The sequence below is a fragment of the Sciurus vulgaris genome (genome assembly GCF_902686455.1).
Source record: "Sciurus vulgaris genome assembly, chromosome: 1".
Taxonomy (NCBI): Eukaryota; Metazoa; Chordata; class Mammalia; order Rodentia; family Sciuridae; genus Sciurus; species Sciurus vulgaris.
This window is the reverse complement of record NC_136461.1, coordinates 120,087,664-120,101,181: the sequence shown is the minus strand read 5'-3', so window position 1 is coordinate 120,101,181 and position 13,518 is coordinate 120,087,664. Positions and strand designations below refer to the sequence as shown.

Genomic DNA, 13,518 nt, shown 5'->3' with positions numbered 1-13,518 from the left:
TTAAAATCAGCATACTACACTGGTGCAACCACATCAATGTTTATAGTAACTCAGTTCACAATAGCTAGATTGTGGAACCAACCTAGATGCACTTCAATAGATGAATGGATAAAGAAACTGTGGAACATATACACAGTGGAATGTTACTCATCCTTAAAGAAGAATAAAATTATGATATTTATTGGTAAATGGGTGGAGTTGGAGAATATCATGCTAAATAAATAAGCCAATCCCAAAAAACCAAAGACCAAATGTTTTCTCTGATAAGTGGATGATGATACATCACGGGGATGGGGTGGGTAAGGGAAGAATGGAGGAAGAATGGATTGTGTAGAGGGAAATGAGGGGTGAGGAGGGGGCGGGAGGAAGGAAAGATAATGAAATAGGCAAACATCATTACCCTACGTACCTGTATGATTACACAAACGGTGTGACTCTACTTCGTGTACAACCAGATAAATGGAAGTTTGTGTACAATGAACCAAAAAATTACTTAAAATATTAAAAAAAAAACATACCTAGCACTTCTGATATAGAAAAGGGTGTTTTCAAACTGGTTTTAGTGAAAAAATAATCTTAGAAATGTAATTTTAACCTAGACAAAATGACATTTAATTAGGAAAGCCTCAACAAGTACTCTCTGGCTCCTAAGGCCTAGGGAGGTTTGAAAGAAAAAGACCCACATGGAAATATCTATGAAAGTAGTAATCAATAAGAAAACAATGGATTAAGAAATACTTCAGGCCAAAATATCTGGAGAATAAAAACAAACTTGATTACGTATGACTATGTTTTAAAAATAAAGACAGGATGGAAGAGAAGTGAAACAGGGAGTTCATCAACATGGTGAAGGTAGGGGGAACAGAAAGTAACAGATGTATTTGTCTTAAAGGTTAAAACAGAGCAATACATTAAAAAAAAGAGGATAAAAAGAAGTCATAGATTAAAGTGAAGATCGCAAATACGAGACAGAATGCTTGCTTCCAGCACATACATAAAGGCCTAACCTGTTAAGTGAAAATTCTTGTCAAAATTAATTGAAGACAAGTATCTAAATGTCATTAACAAAACAATACTTAAAGGTGGAAAAAAAGACAAACATAACAAATCATTATGTGACAAGTAACTAAAGGAAAGTAATTTTCTGTATATTAGTGTAGATTTAAGTAGACTTGAAGGTAAATCCATTATCAGATTCCACTTTGTAATAAAACATTCAACTTCTAGGAAGAACTGGAAGTTTTAATTATGGATGTTTCTAATAACAGTATATCATAACTTTATGTTCCTTATGGTACCATAAATAATATTATGGAATATATTTTTCTCCATACACACACACAGGTACACAGATGTATACATCATATACATGTATGTGTATGTGTGAGTGCCCACACATACATATTTGGACTTTAAGGATCTACAAGGAAAAAGTGACAACTTAACAGTTGGTATGGCAGTATATTTCTCAATTACTGAATGAGCAAAGTAAAAGATATGTAAATATTTAGAATATCTGAGCAACATACCTGATAATAATATTTTTCTAACACATAAAAACATGTGATATCAACATTTTAAATTCATATTCTATTCAAGTGCATGTGAAATATTGAACTTGGCTATACAGAGAGTCTTAAAAATTCTAAAATACATGATTTCTTTCTACTTGACTTTTCTTCTTTTCTCCTACCTCTTACCACCAAAACATATATATATGTGTGTGTATACACATATATAAAATATAAAATGAACTATTTATATATATAATGAATTCTCGGATTGGCAGAGCTATACAAAAGTGACTGAAATCTGCCTCTACCACTGTTTCTGAATGGAGTTAAAGTTAAAAATAATTCAGAAAATATTAAGATCATATATTTTAATAATTGTGTTTATGAATCTAAAATTTTCTACAATGCTTTTGCATTTGTTCTCACATTTTGAAAAATTGGAATAATGCTACAAAATACAAATTTCATGTTCAGATGTATTTTTTTACATAATATTATATGTTTTTTTCTTTGTCTTATTCTTGTCTTTTCCTGAGGCCCCTCACTATAGTCACCAAGTTTTTTATACTCTCTCCAACCAAGAAAACCAAAGTCCTCTTCTGCATATGAACCCATGCCAGTTCCTACTCAGAATTTACTTTAAAATCTGCTATAGTCAAAATGCACTTCCCTTTATTCAGGCCTCAGTGTTGGAGAATAAAGATGTCTGTTATCTTTCAAGTGAATCAGTCTTGCTACTGCAGTTGTCACTATTTCTAGCACAACTGATGCCAGCCCTACTCCCCTGACTCCACCAACCAGAAGACCCAACACTGATTTCCCCTGGTGACCTTGTGATTTCTGGTGTCCAGATCTTCTCCACAGAAAGCACTGATAGGACTCACCTCCCTGGAAATTTCTTCAATAGTAGTCCAGAACTTGAGATTTTCAGTAATGCAAGAAGCAGGGATTTTTTTGTTTTGAGTTAGGAAAATAAGTCAGCAAAGCTCTCAGACTCAACAGCAGAATATTGTGTTCTTAAATGCTGGAAAAATGAAGCAGCTTTCAAAGATAACAGGGGAAAGGAGCACTGGTGAGTCACTTACTTACTATGCTGGGTGACTCACACTGTACTCATAGCTCTGGAAGAAAGGAAACAAATCACGAAGAGTAAGTCCCCTCCTATCAGTGAGCTAGGTTTCAATTTCCTCAGCCAGAAGAACTGGAGTGTCCTTCCTGTAACATCTTAGTAACTATGTTAGAGCTCAGCAGTACTGAGATGTTTTTCTTACGAATCTCAATAGATAAAGAAGTTCCAACATTAGGACTTCCATACCCAGCACTTAGGAACTTATATTCCTTTGAATGAAGCTAAAGTATCAAAAGGGAGAGGTAAGCCTTCCAGTCTCTTGAAATGCACACCTCCCTAGTCTTCCATACAATGAGAATAAAAGGGAAAAGAGCATCATTAATCTCATCTTCACAGGATGATCAACAAGGAGTCTTTGAATAGATGAATGAATGAAGTTTCCAGTTCATCCAAGATACTGTTCTCTGACCTTCACTGTCAGGGACAAGGTAGATTTTTCTAGGATCCTAGTCTGTTCGAACTTCCCTGAAAGTCACCATCAGCTGTTTTCAGCTCATAGATATCCTCTTGGCTTAAGTCCTCTATCACTTATGTTGTTGCTCTGAAAAGCACTCATCACTAGCACTGATGAACATCTACTGATTGAACATTGGAATGAAGTGGTTATTCTTTTATCTATTTTTTCAAGTGGAATGTTTAAATGGTATAATGTGTGGTTCTCTATATCTTCTGCATACAAACTCTCTATTAATCATATTATATGTTTTCCCAGTATTTGGTGTGTATTTGCACTCTAATACTCTGTCTTATTTGTAAAGAAACAGAATTTGCTGCCTGCAATCAAATTTATTAAAGTTTTCCTTTCTGGCTTGTACTTTTTGTGCTTTAAGATATTTTTCCCTTCCTCAATGTAATGAAATTTTCCTATGTTTTCTTTATATGATATCACTGGTCACATTTGTCCTTTAATCTCTCATGATATGTAATTTTTCTGTGATGTGAGATACGTCACACAATGTATGTGAGATACGGCACACACCATGCTGTGAATTTCATCGATGGAGATTTCCCTCCTGTTGGTCCAACACTTTTCACATATGGGCTTTCTGTCGTTGGCAATATACAATTTGTCACATATACGTGCTTCTACCCTCATGCTACCTATTAACTTATATTTCATACTGCTTTAATTATTAGGGCTTCAATAGATATTGGTTCCTAGGAGAACTGGTGCCTCCGAAACCATTACTTTGGTCTGGGTTTTGCCCTTATACTTTTATACAGGTTTTAGGCTTATCTCAACAAGTTATTTAGAAGTGTCTTTTAGTTTTTTTTAAAAATTGAATAATCTGTATTTTTATAGTTCTTTTTCATTAGTTCATTGCAAACATACATAATATTGGAGTTCATTTTGTCACAACTCTATGAGTATAAAATAGAATTTTCTTAAATTCAGTCCCCAGGTCTTTCCCTTTCACACCCTTACGTCTACTCCTCTTTTCTTTCCCCTACTCTACAGATCTTTCTTCTATTTATTTATAGTTTTTTTAATTAGTGCATTACGGATGTGCATAAAGGTGAGATTCAATGTGTTATATTCATATATATATGTATATATATATATATATATATGCTGAATAATCTCTAATTTTAGAGCAGTTTGAGGTTATAGGAAAATCAATAGAAAATATAGGGTGTTCTCATATACTTCCTTCACACACATGCACAACTTCTCCTACTATTGACACCCGACACCAAAAGGGGTGTGTATGCAACAGTCTTTGAGGTTTTATATGGTGTTTATAGGTTCGTGTGAAAAGAATTGTCCTATTCATGTTATTGAGTTTTCAAATAAAAAATCATATATATTCCTGTTTGTCTTCTTTGCAATCATTCAGTAAATTTTTATAATTTTTTTCTATAATGGTTTTATATGTCTTTTGCTAGATATTCCTAGTACATTATAATTTTTTAAATTTTTCGCAATTTGTTTTCTATTGGAATATTTGTTAAATAAAAAATGCAGATTTTTATACTGATCTTATGCCTAGAAATATTGGTAAACAATTTCTGATATTTTCTGCATTATTTTGTGTATTACATATAAGCAATTTTAAATGTCATAGTAGCATTAAAATAGAGAAGGAAACTAATGGAACAGAAAAAAAAAAAAGTCCAGAAACTGACACACATGTAGAAAGAACTGATTTTTAAATTTTGAAATGATAGACATGAAATGTATGCACTGTGTTGTATGACAGTATACCTCAATAAACCTGTTTTAAAAATAAGAAGAAAGGACCCTGTTCTCTAAGAATTTCAGAGACATTATATGAACTGTGAAGATTTATTATTTCAGCAATGATGAACATCTCTCTTGGGAAACTTTTGTTTACTTTTTGTCCAAATCTCCTTCACTGTACGATAGTCATTTTATTTTTCATTGAAAATGACATTTACGACTCTCCTTGTTTATTTGAATGTAGAATCTCCTTTACTGGTGTAATCTAATGTGTTTTGGGTCCCTTATAGGGTGACCCCAATGTTGGGAGATAGAGAATAGACATAAAGAAATGCTGTTACTAGCAGGCCTGCATAACATCATTGATGAGGAACTGAACTAGTATTAGCTATTTCTTTCAGATGAATTCAAGATCACCAAAGGCAAACTGCAGGTTGCAGACAGGACAGTTAGCCAACTTGCTGATTCAGAAGGCTGGTGTGGTGTGTGCAGTTTGAAGGCCATTTGTATCTTCTGGAAGTTGAATTACATGCATGTGATAAAAGTCTTCAGGAAGAGTAGAAAGTCAGCCCTGCATTGATGTGATCAAAAAACCTGACAAGAAAAACTTAGAGGAGGAAAAGTTTATTTTGGGCTCTGGGTTTCAGAAGTGTGTCAATAGTCAGCCAACTCCATTGCTCTGGGCCTGTGTGTTTTTTAATTTGTTCCAATTAGTAGAATGCATTTATACATTTTGATAGATCATACATAAATGGAGTGTAATTTCTCATTTTTCTTATATATATTGTAGTTCAAAGAAGATTTTTAACCTCTGTGTATTTCGATCTTTTTTTGTGTGAAGTGGGACAGAGAATTACATTCTCATTACTGTGTTATGAAGAGTGAACCAGATAACCTACATGAAGAAAACAGATTTTGGAACCAGCATCTAGTAACTGCTCAAAAAAGTATAAATATAATTATTGAAATATAATTATTATCATTGTTAGTCCATATTCTATTCTGAGTTTTGAATGTTTGCTCTGTTCTACAAATGTATCATGTAGTATGCAGACCCTGTTAAGGGAAACTCCATATCAAGGAGATATGAAAGATACTTTATAAAATATGCCTCTCTATTGATGTCTGTGAATTATAGGAGTTTACTCTCATCCAGTGGAAGTCCTATGAATTGAAAGAATAAGAGAAGCCATCAATTCTGCAAGACTTGGATCAACAAGGATTTTGATGTCTGAATTTTGAAAACCATCTGCATACTACCACTAAAGCAAGAGTAAGTCAGGAGAAATCACAGAGGAACTGGAGTAAAGACCACAAATACCTGTGGCGTTTGTGATCATATATTACATAATTAAGTGCTGCTTACATGGATGTATTTAGCTGGTCTTAAGTTAAAGCGTAGTGAGGCTATTTACAATCAACTCATGCATTGTGTTTATAAACATGACCTCTGTATGAGACCATACAGAATGTTAGCCAGGGTGAAATAACAGGAATATATGGGGAGGCAAATATAAGAGGATCATGCTGTTAGTCATGGGAGATGTCAGTGGACATGATGGCATCATGGTAAAAGTTTTATAGAATAGTTTAGTGTGAATAGAATAGTTTTATAGGAAGAGTTTTATAGGTGGAAGTGGAGAGGAAATGAGCTTTGGGCTTTAAATTATAGGAAATGGAGCAAAAGAGGAACAAAAGAAAGTATTTAAAGATAAAATGTCCTGAGAGCTTGTGATTACTAATGAGGTCCCGAGATCTTTCTCTACAGACAACCTCACAGATATTTACTTACTGGAAGTGCATCCACAGTAGTGTAGACTTAAGACCTGCTTGGGAACTTCAGGAATCACTGTTTGTCTTATAACTAGCAAGGCGCATTAGTAATCCTCTCCAGAGCCTGAACTGCAGGATGTCGAGCAAGGCTAAGAAAATGAAATGGTTTGAAAAATAATTTTAAAAAATGCACAAGTTTGGGTCACTTGAATCTTTGATTCATGCCAGCTGCTTCATGCTGTGCTTAGCTCTCTCCCTCATTTGATCTCCTCCCAGGGAAAGAGAAGTTATGAGGCAATTCTGAGACTCCACCCATTGATTTTCAAAGCTTTCTATTTCATTAGGCAGGGAAACAGAATTTCTTCCCATAAATATCATACTGAAAATGAAGAACAGTGGTGGACTTGTCCTCTTGCTCTTTTGCATTGTGTTCAAGTTCCATCATTAGCACTTTCTTATACAGCAGATGGGTCCCTGGAAAACAAAGCCCCCTGTATGAGTGTCGAATGGGAAAGGCAAGGTGCTCAATGACTTCCTCCTTTGCTCTTCACAGAGTGTCAGTGATGGGAGGTGATATTTATAGAGGTATCTATCTTTACCAATTCTTTACTGCACCTCTGTTACGCCACCTGCAATTCCTCTCAGTGCTTGACAAGAATTCTGCTGAGTAATAAAGGTGTGTCTCATCTCGTTGGGAATTCAGTTGCGGGCTTTCCTTCCTTGCTTGCTTAATATGTGTAGGTTTACTATTAATATTTTATGTGTTTTCCCTGAAAATAGGGATCTTAACAGAACCAGGGTTAGAACATAAAAACCAGACTTCTAATGAAACAGTGATTTCAGATTTACTCATTTGCTATGAAACTCTGAGTAACCAAGATTGCTATGAGAAAACACAAAACAGATTCTAGCTGCCGATCCCCTGTTGACTACTCTCAGATGACCTGAAACACATAGGCAAATAATTCCAACACCATCAGGAAGGATTAACAGGAACAGAAGAAATAAAGGGTTCCTCGATGTTAAGTTCACACAGTGTAAGATGATATCATATATTTGTTAGCTAAAAATGTCTAGCATTTATTAACTACAGCAGTAGTCACAGGACTATTGTTTATTCAACCCTACTGAACTTACTTTAACCTTTATGATTAGGTAAATATTAGTATGTCTTATTGTTTAGTTATAGGTTATCACAAGTAAACAATTACTAGAATAATTAGAATACTTCATTGTCTAGTCTAGTAATGATTATACAAAATATTTTTGTTTTTCTCCTTGTGAACTTTTCCTGTTCTGAAAAAAACATGTGTAACTGCCTACCTTTTAATGTATAAAAAGCTGGCTGGGGAAAATAAAATTTAGAACTTAGCATCCATTCCTTGAGTTTGTGTTGCTTTGTTCTCGATGCCTACTCCCTCACCTGAGACCACTACGACCCCTGCTAGGGCTGGACCCTGGCACACCTCTTGAATAGAAGGAGATCAGCTTTGAAGTTGCTCGTAAATTCCATACAATGTGACATTTTAAAGTTATTGCTAGCTGACATAATAGGAGTATGAACTCAATATAATTATGTGAATTCTTCCTAGAATATCTGTAAATGAATTTTGCCCTAGTTGCTCTTACCTGTAACTAGGATCCATGACTTCAATGATTAAATTCCTTTCTTTTTTTTTTTTTTTTTAATTGTAAACAAATGGGATACATGTTGTTTCTCTGTTTGTACATGGCGTAAAGGCATACCATTTGTGTAATCATAAATTTACATAGAGTAATGTTGTTTGATTCATTCTGTTATTTTTTCCCTTCCCCCCACCCCTCCCACCCCTCTTTACCCTCTATACAGTCCTTCCTTCCTCCATACTTGCCCCCCTCCCTAACCCTAACTCTAACCCTAACACTAACCCTTCCCTCCCCCCCATTATGTGTCATCCTCCACTTATTAGCGATATCATTCGTCCTTTGGCTTTTTGAGATTGGCTTATCTCACTTAGCATGATATTCTCCAATTTCATCCATTTGCCTGCAAATGCCATAATTTTATCATTCTTTATGGCTGAGTAATATTCCATTGTATATGTATACCACAGTTTCTTTATCCACTCATCAATTGAAGGGCATCTAGGTTGGTTCCACAGTCTGGCTATTGTGAATTGAGCAGCTATGAACATTGATGTGGCTGTGTCTCTGTAGTATGCTGATTTTAAGTCCTTTGGGTATAGGCCAAGGAGTGGGATAGCTGGGTCAAATGGCGGGTCCATTCCAAGTTTTCTAAGGAATCTCCACACTGCTTTCCAGAGTGGCTGCACTAATTTGCAGCCCCACCAGCAGTGTATGAGTGTACCTTTCTCCCCACATCCTCGCCAACACCTGTTGTTGCTCATATTCTTGATAATCGCCATTCTAATTGGGGTGAGATGGAATCTTAGGGTGGTTTTGATTTGCATTTCTCTTATTACTAGAGATGTTGAACATTTTTCCATATGTTTGTTGATTGCTTGTAGATCTTCTTCTGTGAAGTGTCTATTCATTTCCTTAGCCCATTTGTCGACTGGATTATTTGAATTCTTGGAGTAAAGTTTTTTGAGTTCTTTATAGATTCTGGAGATTAGTGTTCTATCTGAAGTATGATTGGCAAAGATATTCTCCCATTCTGTAGGCTCTTTCTTCGCATTGCTGATAGTTTCCTTTGCTGAGAGAAAGCTTTTTAGTTTGAATCTATCCCAGTGGTTGATTCTAGCTTTTATTTCTTGTGCTATGGGAGTCCCGTTAAGGAAGTCTGATCCTAGACCAACAAGGTGAAAATTTGGACCTACTTTTTCTTCTATAATCTGCAGGGTCTCTGGTCTGATTCCGAGGTCCTTAATCCATTTTGAGTTTAGTTTCGTGCATGGTGAGAGATATGGGTTTAGTTTCATTCTGTTGCATATGGATTTCCAATTCTCTCAGCACCATTTGTTGAAGAGGCTATCTTTTCTCCATTGCATATTTTTGGCACCTTTGTCTAGTATGAGAAAATTGTATTTATTTGGGTTTGTGTCCGTGTCCTCTATTCTATACCATTGATCTACCTTTCTATTTTGGTACCAATACCATGCCGTTTTTGTTACTATTGCTTTGTAGTAGAGTTGAAGATCTGGTATTGCAATACCCCCTGTTTCACTCTTCCTGCTAAGTATTGCTTTAGCTATTCTGGGTTTCTTATTCTTCCAGATGAATTTCATAATTGCTTGCTCTATTTCTGTAAGGTACATCATTGGGATTTTAATTGGAATTGCATTGAATTTGTATAGCACTTTAGGTAGTATGGCCATTTTGACAATATTAATTCTTCCTATCCAAGAACATGGAAGATCTTTCCATCTTCTAAGGTGTTCTTTAATTTCTTTCTTTAGTGCTGTATAGTTCTCATTGTAGAGGTCTTTCACCTCTTTTGTGAGATTGATTCCCAAGTATTTTATTTTTTTCGAGGCTATTGTGAATGGGGTAGCTTTCTTAATTTCTCTTTCTGAAGATTCATCACTTATGTATAAAAATGCGTTGGATTTATGGGCATTGATCTTGTAACCTGCTACTTTACTGAATTCACTTATGAGTTCTAAGAGTTTTCTGGTGGAATTTCCAGGTTCCTCTAAATATATAATCATGTCATCAGCGAATAGGGATAGTTTGAGTTCTTCTTTCCCAATTCGTATAACAGAAGATATTAGGAAGGAAATTAAAAAATTCTTAGAGGTAAATGAGAACAAAGAAACATCATATCAAAATCTCTGGGACACTATGAAAGCAGTACTTAGAGGGAAATTTATTTCATGGAGCGCATTTAATAAAAGAAGTAAAACTCAACAAATAAACGACCTAACACTACAGCTCAAAGCCCTAGAAAAAGAAGAACAGAACAGCACCAAAAGTAGTAGAAGACAGGAAATAGTTAAACTCAGAGCTGAAATCAATGAAATTGAAACAAAAGAAACAATACAAAAAATTGACAAAATAAATAGTTGGTTCTTCGAAAAAATAAACAAAATTGATAAACCTTTAGCCACACTAACAAAGAGAAGACGAGAGAAAACCCAAATCACTAAAATTCGGAATGAACAAGGAAATATCACAACAGACAGGATTGAAATACAAAACATAATTAGAAGCTATTTTGAAAATCTATACTCCAACAAAATAGAAAATTTCGAAGGCATCAACAGGTTTCTAGAGATATATGAATTGCCTAAACTGAACGAGGAGGACATAAACAATTTAAATAGACCAATTTCAAGTACTGAAATAGAAGAAGTCATCAAAAGCCTACCAACAAAGAAAAGTCCGGGACCAGATGGGTTCTCAGCTGAGTTCTACAAAATCTTTAAAGAAGAGCTCATTCCAATACTTCTCAAAGTATTCCATAAAATAGAAGAGGAGGGAACCCTCCCAAACTCATTCTATGAAGCCAATATCACCCTGATACCTAAACCAGACAGAGACTCATCAAGGAAAGAAAATTTCAGACCAATATCCTTAATGAACATCGATGCAAAAATTCTCAACAAAATTTTAGCAAATCGCATACAAAAACATATTAAAAAGATAGTGCACCATGATCAACTGGGTTTCATCCCAGGGATGCAAGGTTGGTTCAACATCAGGAAATCAATAAACGTAATTCACCACATTAATAGACTTAAAGTCAAGAATCACATGATTATTTCCATAGATGCAGAAAAAGCATTTGATAAAATACAGCACCCCTTCATGCTCAAAACACTAGAAAAAATAGGGATAGTGGGAACATTCCTTAACATTGTAAAGGCCATTTATGCTAAGCCCATGGCTAATATCATTCTAAATGGTGAAAAACTGAAAGCATTCCCCCTAAAAACTGGAGCAAGGCAGGGATGCCCTCTTTCACCACTTCTATTCAACATCGTTCTTGAGACTCTGGCCAGAGCAATTAGACAAACCAAAGAGATTAAAGGGATAAATTCCTTTCTGAACTGAGAGAAACTACTAGTGAGTCATGAACTCATAACACCACAGGAATAAGGCCTTTAAATTCTGAAAGAGCATTGAAACTTTAAAGGACTTAAAGAACTGATATGTACTTTTGGTGGATCATTTTTATTAAACATCAAATATATTAAATATTCTGTGGAGAATTGCATTTGAAATGTCCCAAAAATGGAGTCAACGAACAAATACAAAATATAGGGCAAATCAGGTAGAACATTGTGTGACTCCCACAGTTTACTCTGAATTTTCATGATAGTTTATTACAGACTTGGGTTTGCTGCTTCTGTGATGCATTGAGCCCATCTTATTAAGGTCAAGGATAGAGAGGCAGAAGAGGGAGGTCAGAGAGAATCCCCACCCAGAATACACAGAAGAGAAACATGGTCATGACTTCTAAATCTTCTTTACTTTTTATAAGAAAACAAAGCATGCGCAGTGTGCCCTCTGAAGTTTCTTCCACCAGATGACCCATAACTTAATGACCCTAATTTTAAAAATTCAGAAAATGCTCTCAAATCTGTACTCTGCAGTTAGAAGTTCACTAGATGAACCAATATGTACTTTTCCTAAGCCTTAGGCAGTGGCCAACACACAAGAAGCTCACAAGTGGTTCTGTGATTGGGTCTGCCTGGATCAGCCTGGAGCCTGAGTTCTTGGACACTGGCCTAATGCCTGACTGGGACAAGTGTGGGTCCCGGGTCCACGGGGAATAACCTGGAGCTTGGGTGTGTAGAAGTGGTTCCGGAGGATCTGTGTGCAAAGGCCAGCCTAGCAGCTGAGTCCACTGGGGTAGGCCTGGACCATGGGGTGACCTGGTGCAGAGGTGAACATGGAGCAGTGTCATTAGGTTCCTGCCTAGAGTCCAAGATTGTACTTTCTAGTCTGGTGCAAGTAGATATGAGGCCTTACCTGGGTCTTGAGACTATGGGGTTGGCCTGGAAACTGAATCCATAGAGGTGATCCTGGAGCTTGGGCCTATGGGGGAACCAATCCAGTGCTGCGTCTACTGGAATAGATCTAGACCCAGTGTCTTCTGGAGAAGGCCTGTGTCCTGAGTGTGCTGGATCATAGACCTGCAGTGACCAGTCTGGAGGGTAGGGCTCCAGGGACTGGTCTGGCCTATATGCTTGTCTGCCAGCCTGGTACCTTAAGCTATGGATACCAAACTGATGCTGGGATGGGTCTGAAGCCTGTGTCTATGGGCCCAGCGTGGCTCTGGATTGGTCGGGAACCTGTTGTGGACTTAAAGGCTGGGTCTGCAGTTTCTGGTGGGACACTAAGAATGCCTAGAGTCTACATCTACAGAGGTTGACCTCGAGGCTCTATATGTGGGTACCAGCCTATGACTATGGCGCAAGGGGCCAGCCTGATGCTTGGATGGTTGTGGGGTTTGGGGACCCTGGTAGTGCCAGGTGCTGTCCAGAGCCTAGTGTTTTAGTTCATGGGTACGAGTCTGAATTCTAGGGCAGTGGGCCCCTGGCCAATGTGTTTCGTTGGACAGGCCTGGCACTGAGGTCTGAAACATACTCCACTGCTCATGTTCTTCCCTTCCCTTATGTCGAGGGTATATATCTCCATACTGTGGTGCCTGAGAACAGGGAGGAATGATGCAGGGAAATTTAAAACAGTCAAACAGCCCCTCCTATTCTCTTCAGTGAATCTTTCCTTATTTGTTCTACGCTGTGTGCTTAATATTTGGGGATTTTCTAATTATTGTTATTGTTTATTGATTAATTTCTCTTTGGTCATAAAGCATACCACATAAGATTTCATTCTTGTGAAGTTTACCAAGTCTTATTATTTTGCTAGTATCCTTTTCTGACTACTCTAAATATTTTTTCTGTCACTGTTTCCAGGAGTTTGGCTGTGATGCTAATAGGCTTTTTTTTTTTTTTTTAATTTTGACTGCTTAG

At 36.5% G+C, this 13,518-nt stretch overlaps 1 protein-coding gene across 2 annotated transcripts in view; it reads right to left on the bottom strand.

The window, feature by feature from the left end:
• LOC306638800 (interferon-activable protein 203-like) overlaps positions 1 to 6,881 on the bottom strand; it is a 117,508-nt gene extending 110,627 nt beyond the window's left edge. The window contains exons 1-2 of one of the 2 annotated variants that reach the window (XM_079102161.1): positions 6,618 to 6,881; positions 2,399 to 2,635 (exon numbers count right to left, since the gene is read on the bottom strand). The gene's annotated coding sequence lies outside the window, so the exon portion shown is untranslated. The remainder of the gene's footprint in view (positions 1 to 2,398; positions 2,636 to 6,617) is intronic. The other variant, XM_079102159.1, reaches the window with a different exon arrangement.
• Positions 6,882 to 13,518: the final 6,637 nt, after the last annotated feature.